The sequence below is a fragment of the Phocoena phocoena genome, chromosome 2, assembly GCF_963924675.1.
Source record: "Phocoena phocoena chromosome 2, mPhoPho1.1, whole genome shotgun sequence".
NCBI classification, from domain to species: domain Eukaryota; kingdom Metazoa; phylum Chordata; class Mammalia; order Artiodactyla; family Phocoenidae; genus Phocoena; species Phocoena phocoena.
This window is the reverse complement of record NC_089220.1, coordinates 94,946,542-94,958,087: the sequence shown is the minus strand read 5'-3', so window position 1 is coordinate 94,958,087 and position 11,546 is coordinate 94,946,542.

The window sequence follows — 11,546 nt, the reverse complement described above, 5'->3', positions numbered from 1 at the left end:
TTCGCTGAAAAATAGAGTGAGGTAAGGCAACGAAGCGGAGTTGAAACCAATGCAGAATTGCAGGAACAGGTTGCACCAATTAGATTGGAGTCTCCTTTAAAGCACATCAAAAGCGGCCCAAGTTCGACAATGATGCAGCTGGCCAAAAAGGGCTTCTGCGTTTATTCCTGAATATATTCAGGAAAAAAGACATATGCTCTTTTTGGCCAACCAAGCAAGCAGGCAATGCAAATCCCCACAACTAGAAAGTCTCTCTTCCCACCGGTCCAAAGGGCCATCCGAAAAAAAGTGTAAAAACGAGACAGGCAGGCCAGGCCATGCAGAACAGGTAGCCTTGTTACCCTGATGGGCGGGATGTAAATTGCCAACAGCCACTCTGGCGAAGTGTACGGGGTTTCCTGAGACATGTAAAAAAGAGAGCTACAGAGAATAGGGCACTTCCACTCATGGGCATTTATCTTGGGAAAACTAAAAATCGACAAGACACAGCCACCCCAACATTTAGGCCTCATCTCTTTACAGAATCCTCGACTTCGGTACACCTTAAATATCCCAGGAAAGAGAAAAATGGGTAAAGAAGTTGCGGTACTTATGTACAATGGAATGTCCCTCAGCCATGAAATCAATGTCATAAGGCCAGCAGCAGCATAATGAGTGGATTTAGGTACTATGATTCTAAGTGAAAGAAGTCACACATATAAAAGAAACTTATCATAAGATATCACTCATAGACGGAATGTAAACATGGCTACTCATGAGCTGAATTACAAAAGAGGACACAGTCACACATTTAGAAATCGAACTTATACCTGCGTAAGGGGAAAGGTGAGGTGGGGTGATGCATAAAACCAGAGTTTGAAATTAGCACAGATACCATTCCATAAACGAAATATGTAATAGACAAGACCTACTCTTTGCTCAACGAACTGGACTCAACCCCCCCCCCCCCATGCACCGCAGAGGAATATATGTGTCTACTAAGAATCTTGAAACCTATGTATTGATATGTCTCCGTAAGGGAATCAAGTGTGTGTAGAGCGGCAGAAACACTGCAGTGAAAATCAGCTAAAGCCCATTATAAAAATAAATTTCAAAGAACAAAAAAACACAAAGAGAGTGAAAGAGAGAGAAGTTCTTCCAAAATTCGTCCAGGGGCTGTGATGCACCCTGGATTGACCTTAACTACCCACACAGCTGGATGAGACATAAGGCCGGACACTTGGGGCCGAGAGGATTGGTGAGGTTGGGTGAGCCAACGCAGGCCCTTTAAAGAAGTACTGCGCGCTACCCATCCCATGGGTCCCAACTCTCCAGGTTTAAGGGAATCTTCCTACAGCTAAAACATGCATGGGAAACCCAGAGGATGGTACACCGTGTGATCGGGAAAGGTTTCTAAAACGTACCTCATTTTTCCTCTCCTGGTGGTCGTGTTCGCCATTCCAGCCGCTTTGCTAACAATCTCCCCATTTGGAGAGTCAGCGCCTTAAACCTCCTGTTTCACACAGTCTGCAATTAGTGCGGAGGATGAACGGGATGAGGGGGAACCAATGAGAGAATAGCTGTAGGTGTTTAGACGGGTACACGTTACTCTAATTTCCCATCAGGAGGAAGATTTAACCAAAGGCTCAGCTTGCCGCCCGGGAACCAGAATAGGGCCTGAAGCAATCCTGCGGTTTTGCGGCCAGTTCACCAAACAGCGAGTTGAAAAATGGAGCTCAGGGGCACTGCAATTCACAAAACTGCAGAGTTGAAAAGGACAACTTTCGTCGAAAAATCTATTGAGGTAAGGCAACGAGGAGGATTTGAAACCAATGCAGCATTGTAGGAAACAGGTTTCACCAGGTAGACTGGAGTCTCCTTTAAAGCACATCAAAAGCGGCAGAACTTCCAAATTGATGCAGCTGGCCAAAAAGCGCGTACGCGTTGTTTCCTGAATATATTCAGGAAACAACGCATACGCCCTCTTTGGCCAAGCAAACAAGCGGGCAATGCAAATCCCCACAACTAGGAAGTCTCTCTTCCCACCGTTCCAAAGGGCCATCCGAAAAAGGTGTACAAACGAGAGAGGCAGGACAGGCCACGGAGAACAGGTAGCCTTTTTACCCTGATGGGCGGGATGTAAATTGCCAACAGCCACTCTGGAGAAGTGTACGGTGTTTCCTGAAACATGTAAAAAAGAGAGCTACAGAGAATAGGGCAACTTCCACTCATGGGGCTATATCTTGGGAAAACTAAAGATCGACGAGACACAGCCACCCCAAAGTTTAGGGCTCTGCTGTTTACAACAGCCTCGACTTCGGTACACCTTAAATATCCCAGGAAAGAGAAAAACGGGTAAAGAAGTTGCGGTACTTATGTACAATGGAGTATCCCTCAGCCTTGAAATCAATGTCATAAGGCCAGCAACAGCATAATGAGTAGATTTACGTACTATGATTCTACGTGAAAGAAGCAACACATAAAAAAGAAACTTATCATAAGATGTCACTCATAGACGGAACGTAATCATGGCTACACATGAGCTGAATTACAAAACAGAACACAGTCACGCATTTAGAAAACGAACTTATGCCTGCGTAAGGGGAAAGGTGAGGTGGGGTGATGCATAAAGCCAGAGTTTGAAATTAGCACAGATACCATTCCATAAACGAAATATGTAATAGACAAGACCTACTCTTTGCTCAATGAACTGGACTCAACACACCCTATGAACCGCAGACGAATATATGTGACTAGTAAGAATCTTAAAACCTATGTATTGATATGTCTCCGTAAGGGAATCGAGTGTGTGCGGAGCGGCAGAAACACTGCAGTGAAACTCAGCTGAAGCCCATTATAAAAATAAATTCCAACAAACAAAAAAAAAACACAAAGAGAGAGAAATTCGTACAGAATTCGTCGAGGGGCTGCGATGCACCTTGGGTTGACCTTATCTACCCCCACAGCTGGACGAGACATAAGGCTGGACCCTTGGGGCTGACAGGATTGGTGAGGTTGGGTGAGGGAAGGTAGACCATTTAAAGCAGTACTGCTCGCTACCCATTCCATGGGGCCCAACTCTCCAGGTTTAAGGGAATCTTCCTACAGCTAAAACATGCATGGGGAACCCAGAGGATGGTACACCAGGTGATCGGGAAAGGTTTCTAAAACGCACCTCATTTTTCCTCTCCTGGTGCTCGGGTTCGCCATTCCAGCCGCTTTGCTGACAATCTCCCCATTTGGAGAGTCAGCGCCTTAAACCTCCTGTTTCGCATACTCTGCAATTAGTGCGGAGGATAAACGGGATGAGGGGGAACCAATGTGAGAATAGCTGTAGGTGTTTGGACGGGCACATGTTACTCTAACTTCCCATCAGGAGGAAGAATTAACCAAAGGCTCAGCTTGCCGCCCCGGAACCAGAATAGGGCCTGAAGCAATCCTGCGGGTTTGCCGCCAGTTCACACAAAAGCGAGTTGAAAAATGGAGCTCAGGGGCACTGCAATTCACAAACCTGCAGAGTTAAAAAGGATAACTTTCGCTGAAAAATAGAGTGAGGTAAGGCAACGAAGCGGAGTTGAAACCAATGCAGAATTGCAGGAACAGGTTGCACCAATTAGATTGGAGTCTCCTTTAAAGCACATCAAAAGCGGCCCAAGTTCGACAATGATGCAGCTGGCCAAAAAGGGCTTCTGCGTTTATTCCTGAATATATTCAGGAAAAAAGACATATGCTCTTTTTGGCCAACCAAGCAAGCAGGCAATGCAAATCCCCACAACTAGAAAGTCTCTCTTCCCACCGGTCCAAAGGGCCATCCGAAAAAAAGTGTAAAAACGAGACAGGCAGGCCAGGCCATGCAGAACAGGTAGCCTTGTTACCCTGATGGGCGGGACGTAAATTGCCAACAGCCACTCTGGCGAAGTGTACGGGGTTTCCTGAGACATGTAAAAAAGAGAGCTACAGAGAATAGGGCACTTCCACTCATGGGCATTTATCTTGGGAAAACTAAAAATCGACAAGACACAGCCACCCCAACATTTAGGCCTCATCTCTTTACAGAATCCTCGACTTCAGTACACCTTAAATATCCCAGGAAAGAGAAAAATGGGTAAAGAAGTTGAGGTACTTATGTACAATGGAATGTCCCTCAGCCATGAAATCAATGTCATAAGGCCAGCAACAGCATAATGAGTGGATTTAGGTACTATGATTCTAAGTGAAAGAAGTCACACATATAAAAGAAACTTATCATAAGATATCACTCATAGACGGAATGTAAACATGGCTACTCATGAGCTGAATTACAAAAGAGGACACAGTCACACATTTAGAAATCGAACTTATACCTGCGTAAGGGGAAAGGTGAGGTGGGGTGATGCATAAAACCAGAGTTTGAAATTAGCACAGATACCATTCCATAAACGAAATATGTAATAGACAAGACCTACTCTTTGCTCAACGAACTGGACTCAACCTCCCCCCATGCACCGCAGAGGAATATATGTGACTACTAAGAATCTTGAAACCTATGTATTGATATGTCTCCATAAGGGAATCAAGTGTGTGTAGAGCGGCAGAAACACTGCAGTGAAAATCAGCTAAAGCCCATTATAAAAATAAATTTCAAAGAACAAAAAAACACAAAGAGAGTGAAAGAGAGAGAAGTTCTTCCAAAATTCGTCCAGGGGCTGTGATGCACCCTGGATTGACCTTAACTACCCACACAGCTGGATGAGACATAAGGCCGGACACTTGGGGCCGAGAGGATTGGTGAGGTTGGGTGAGCCAACGCAGGCCCTTTAAAGAAGTACTGCGCGCTACCCATCCCATGGGTCCCAACTCTCCAGGTTTAAGGGAATCTTCCTACAGCTAAAACATGCATGGGAAACCCAGAGGATGGTACACCGTGTGATCGGGAAAGGTTTCTAAAACGTACCTCATTTTTCCTCTCCTGGTGGTCGTGTTCGCCATTCCAGCCGCTTTGCTAACAATCTCCCCATTTGGAGAGTCAGCGCCTTAAACCTCCTGTTTCACACAGTCTGCAATTAGTGCGGAGGATGAACGGGATGAGGGGGAACCAATGAGAGAATAGCTGTAGGTGTTTAGACGGGTACACGTTACTCTAATTTCCCATCAGGAGGAAGATTTAACCAAAGGCTCAGCTTGCCGCCCGGGAACCAGAATAGGGCCTGAAGCAATCCTGCGGTTTTGCGGCCAGTTCACCAAACAGCGAGTTGAAAAATGGAGCTCAGGGGCACTGCAATTCACAAAACTGCAGAGTTGAAAAGGACAACTTTCGTCGAAAAATCTATTGAGGTAAGGCAACGAGGAGGATTTGAAACCAATGCAGCATTGTAGGAAACAGGTTTCACCAGGTAGACTGGAGTCTCCTTTAAAGCACATCAAAAGCGGCAGAACTTCCAAATTGATGCAGCTGGCCAAAAAGCGCGTACGCGTTGTTTCCTGAATATATTCAGGAAACAACGCATACGCCCTCTTTGGCCAAGCAAACAAGCGGGCAATGCAAATCCCCACAACTAGGAAGTCTCTCTTCCCACCGTTCCAAAGGGCCATCCGAAAAAGGTGTACAAACGAGAGAGGCAGGACAGGCCACGGAGAACAGGTAGCCTTTTTACCCTGATGGGCGGGATGTAAATTGCCAACAGCCACTCTGGAGAAGTGTACGGTGTTTCCTGAAACATGTAAAAAAGAGAGCTACAGAGAATAGGGCAACTTCCACTCATGGGGCTATATCTTGGGAAAACTAAAGATCGACGAGACACAGCCACCCCAAAGTTTAGGGCTCTGCTGTTTACAACAGCCTCGACTTCGGTACACCTTAAATATCCCAGGAAAGAGAAAAACGGGTAAAGAAGTTGCGGTACTTATGTACAATGGAGTATCCCTCAGCCTTGAAATCAATGTCATAAGGCCAGCAACAGCATAATGAGTAGATTTACGTACTATGATTCTACGTGAAAGAAGCAACACATAAAAAAGAAACTTATCATAAGATGTCACTCATAGACGGAACGTAATCATGGCTACACATGAGCTGAATTACAAAACAGAACACAGTCACGCATTTAGAAAACGAACTTATGCCTGCGTAAGGGGAAAGGTGAGGTGGGGTGATGCATAAAGCCAGAGTTTGAAATTAGCACAGATACCATTCCATAAACGAAATATGTAATAGACAAGACCTACTCTTTGCTCAATGAACTGGACTCAACACACCCTATGAACCGCAGACGAATATATGTGACTAGTAAGAATCTTAAAACCTATGTATTGATATGTCTCCGTAAGGGAATCGAGTGTGTGCGGAGCGGCAGAAACACTGCAGTGAAACTCAGCTGAAGCCCATTATAAAAATAAATTCCAACAAACAAAAAAAAAACACAAAGAGAGAGAAATTCGTACAGAATTCGTCGAGGGGCTGCGATGCACCTTGGGTTGACCTTATCTACCCCCACAGCTGGACGAGACATAAGGCTGGACCCTTGGGGCTGACAGGATTGGTGAGGTTGGGTGAGGGAAGGTAGACCATTTAAAGCAGTACTGCTCGCTACCCATTCCATGGGGCCCAACTCTCCAGGTTTAAGGGAATCTTCCTACAGCTAAAACATGCATGGGGAACCCAGAGGATGGTACACCAGGTGATCGGGAAAGGTTTCTAAAACGCACCTCATTTTTCCTCTCCTGGTGCTCGGGTTCGCCATTCCAGCCGCTTTGCTGACAATCTCCCCATTTGGAGAGTCAGCGCCTTAAACCTCCTGTTTCGCATACTCTGCAATTAGTGCGGAGGATAAACGGGATGAGGGGGAACCAATGTGAGAATAGCTGTAGGTGTTTGGACGGGCACATGTTACTCTAACTTCCCATCAGGAGGAAGAATTAACCAAAGGCTCAGCTTGCCGCCCCGGAACCAGAATAGGGCCTGAAGCAATCCTGCGGGTTTGCCGCCAGTTCACACAAAAGCGAGTTGAAAAATGGAGCTCAGGGGCACTGCAATTCACAAACCTGCAGAGTTAAAAAGGATAACTTTCGCTGAAAAATAGAGTGAGGTAAGGCAACGAAGCGGAGTTGAAACCAATGCAGAATTGCAGGAACAGGTTGCACCAATTAGATTGGAGTCTCCTTTAAAGCACATCAAAAGCGGCCCAAGTTCGACAATGATGCAGCTGGCCAAAAAGGGCTTCTGCGTTTATTCCTGAATATATTCAGGAAAAAAGACATATGCTCTTTTTGGCCAACCAAGCAAGCAGGCAATGCAAATCCCCACAACTAGAAAGTCTCTCTTCCCACCGGTCCAAAGGGCCATCCGAAAAAAAGTGTAAAAACGAGACAGGCAGGCCAGGCCATGCAGAACAGGTAGCCTTGTTACCCTGATGGGCGGGACGTAAATTGCCAACAGCCACTCTGGCGAAGTGTACGGGGTTTCCTGAGACATGTAAAAAAGAGAGCTACAGAGAATAGGGCACTTCCACTCATGGGCATTTATCTTGGGAAAACTAAAAATCGACAAGACACAGCCACCCCAACATTTAGGCCTCATCTCTTTACAGAATCCTCGACTTCAGTACACCTTAAATATCCCAGGAAAGAGAAAAATGGGTAAAGAAGTTGAGGTACTTATGTACAATGGAATGTCCCTCAGCCATGAAATCAATGTCATAAGGCCAGCAACAGCATAATGAGTGGATTTAGGTACTATGATTCTAAGTGAAAGAAGTCACACATATAAAAGAAACTTATCATAAGATATCACTCATAGACGGAATGTAAACATGGCTACTCATGAGCTGAATTACAAAAGAGGACACAGTCACACATTTAGAAATCGAACTTATACCTGCGTAAGGGGAAAGGTGAGGTGGGGTGATGCATAAAACCAGAGTTTGAAATTAGCACAGATACCATTCCATAAACGAAATATGTAATAGACAAGACCTACTCTTTGCTCAACGAACTGGACTCAACCTCCCCCCATGCACCGCAGAGGAATATATGTGACTACTAAGAATCTTGAAACCTATGTATTGATATGTCTCCATAAGGGAATCAAGTGTGTGTAGAGCGGCAGAAACACTGCAGTGAAAATCAGCTAAAGCCCATTATAAAAATAAATTTCAAAGAACAAAAAAACACAAAGAGAGTGAAAGAGAGAGAAGTTCTTCCAAAATTCGTCCAGGGGCTGTGATGCACCCTGGATTGACCTTAACTACCCACACAGCTGGATGAGACATAAGGCCGGACACTTGGGGCCGAGAGGATTGGTGAGGTTGGGTGAGCCAACGCAGGCCCTTTAAAGAAGTACTGCGCGCTACCCATCCCATGGGTCCCAACTCTCCAGGTTTAAGGGAATCTTCCTACAGCTAAAACATGCATGGGAAACCCAGAGGATGGTACACCGTGTGATCGGGAAAGGTTTCTAAAACGTACCTCATTTTTCCTCTCCTGGTGGTCGTGTTCGCCATTCCAGCCGCTTTGCTAACAATCTCCCCATTTGGAGAGTCAGCGCCTTAAACCTCCTGTTTCACACAGTCTGCAATTAGTGCGGAGGATGAACGGGATGAGGGGGAACCAATGAGAGAATAGCTGTAGGTGTTTAGACGGGTACACGTTACTCTAATTTCCCATCAGGAGGAAGATTTAACCAAAGGCTCAGCTTGCCGCCCGGGAACCAGAATAGGGCCTGAAGCAATCCTGCGGTTTTGCGGCCAGTTCACCAAACAGCGAGTTGAAAAATGGAGCTCAGGGGCACTGCAATTCACAAAACTGCAGAGTTGAAAAGGACAACTTTCGTCGAAAAATCTATTGAGGTAAGGCAACGAGGAGGATTTGAAACCAATGCAGCATTGTAGGAAACAGGTTTCACCAGGTAGACTGGAGTCTCCTTTAAAGCACATCAAAAGCGGCAGAACTTCCAAATTGATGCAGCTGGCCAAAAAGCGCGTACGCGTTGTTTCCTGAATATATTCAGGAAACAACGCATACGCCCTCTTTGGCCAAGCAAACAAGCGGGCAATGCAAATCCCCACAACTAGGAAGTCTCTCTTCCCACCGTTCCAAAGGGCCATCCGAAAAAGGTGTACAAACGAGAGAGGCAGGACAGGCCACGGAGAACAGGTAGCCTTTTTACCCTGATGGGCGGGATGTAAATTGCCAACAGCCACTCTGGAGAAGTGTACGGTGTTTCCTGAAACATGTAAAAAAGAGAGCTACAGAGAATAGGGCAACTTCCACTCATGGGGCTATATCTTGGGAAAACTAAAGATCGACGAGACACAGCCACCCCAAAGTTTAGGGCTCTGCTGTTTACAACAGCCTCGACTTCGGTACACCTTAAATATCCCAGGAAAGAGAAAAACGGGTAAAGAAGTTGCGGTACTTATGTACAATGGAGTATCCCTCAGCCTTGAAATCAATGTCATAAGGCCAGCAACAGCATAATGAGTAGATTTACGTACTATGATTCTACGTGAAAGAAGCAACACATAAAAAAGAAACTTATCATAAGATGTCACTCATAGACGGAACGTAATCATGGCTACACATGAGCTGAATTACAAAACAGAACACAGTCACGCATTTAGAAAACGAACTTATGCCTGCGTAAGGGGAAAGGTGAGGTGGGGTGATGCATAAAGCCAGAGTTTGAAATTAGCACAGATACCATTCCATAAACGAAATATGTAATAGACAAGACCTACTCTTTGCTCAATGAACTGGACTCAACACACCCTATGAACCGCAGACGAATATATGTGACTAGTAAGAATCTTAAAACCTATGTATTGATATGTCTCCGTAAGGGAATCGAGTGTGTGCGGAGCGGCAGAAACACTGCAGTGAAACTCAGCTGAAGCCCATTATAAAAATAAATTCCAACAAACAAAAAAAAAACACAAAGAGAGAGAAATTCGTACAGAATTCGTCGAGGGGCTGCGATGCACCTTGGGTTGACCTTATCTACCCCCACAGCTGGACGAGACATAAGGCTGGACCCTTGGGGCTGACAGGATTGGTGAGGTTGGGTGAGGGAAGGTAGACCATTTAAAGCAGTACTGCTCGCTACCCATTCCATGGGGCCCAACTCTCCAGGTTTAAGGGAATCTTCCTACAGCTAAAACATGCATGGGGAACCCAGAGGATGGTACACCAGGTGATCGGGAAAGGTTTCTAAAACGCACCTCATTTTTCCTCTCCTGGTGCTCGGGTTCGCCATTCCAGCCGCTTTGCTGACAATCTCCCCATTTGGAGAGTCAGCGCCTTAAACCTCCTGTTTCGCATACTCTGCAATTAGTGCGGAGGATAAACGGGATGAGGGGGAACCAATGTGAGAATAGCTGTAGGTGTTTGGACGGGCACATGTTACTCTAACTTCCCATCAGGAGGAAGAATTAACCAAAGGCTCAGCTTGCCGCCCCGGAACCAGAATAGGGCCTGAAGCAATCCTGCGGGTTTGCCGCCAGTTCACACAAAAGCGAGTTGAAAAATGGAGCTCAGGGGCACTGCAATTCACAAACCTGCAGAGTTAAAAAGGATAACTTTCGCTGAAAAATAGAGTGAGGTAAGGCAACGAAGCGGAGTTGAAACCAATGCAGAATTGCAGGAACAGGTTGCACCAATTAGATTGGAGTCTCCTTTAAAGCACATCAAAAGCGGCCCAAGTTCGACAATGATGCAGCTGGCCAAAAAGGGCTTCTGCGTTTATTCCTGAATATATTCAGGAAAAAAGACATATGCTCTTTTTGGCCAACCAAGCAAGCAGGCAATGCAAATCCCCACAACTAGAAAGTCTCTCTTCCCACCGGTCCAAAGGGCCATCCGAAAAAAAGTGTAAAAACGAGACAGGCAGGCCAGGCCATGCAGAACAGGTAGCCTTGTTACCCTGATGGGCGGGACGTAAATTGCCAACAGCCACTCTGGCGAAGTGTACGGGTTTCCTGAGACATGTAAAAAAGAGAGCTACAGAGAATAGGGCACTTCCACTCATGGGCATTTATCTTGGGAAAACTAAAAATCGACAAGACACAGCCACCCCAACATTTAGGCCTCATCTCTTTACAGAATCCTCGACTTCAGTACACCTTAAATATCCCAGGAAAGAGAAAAATGGGTAAAGAAGTTGAGGTACTTATGTACAATGGAATGTCCCTCAGCCATGAAATCAATGTCATAAGGCCAGCAACAGCATAATGAGTGGATTTAGGTACTATGATTCTAAGTGAAAGAAGTCACACATATAAAAGAAACTTATCATAAGATATCACTCATAGACGGAATGTAAACATGGCTACTCATGAGCTGAATTACAAAAGAGGACACAGTCACACATTTAGAAATCGAACTTATACCTGCGTAAGGGGAAAGGTGAGGTGGGGTGATGCATAAAACCAGAGTTTGAAATTAGCACAGATACCATTCCATAAACGAAATATGTAATAGACAAGACCTACTCTTTGCTCAACGAACTGGACTCAACCTCCCCCCATGCACCGCAGAGGAATATATGTGACTACTAAGAATCTTGAAACCTATGTATTGATATGTCTCCATAAGGG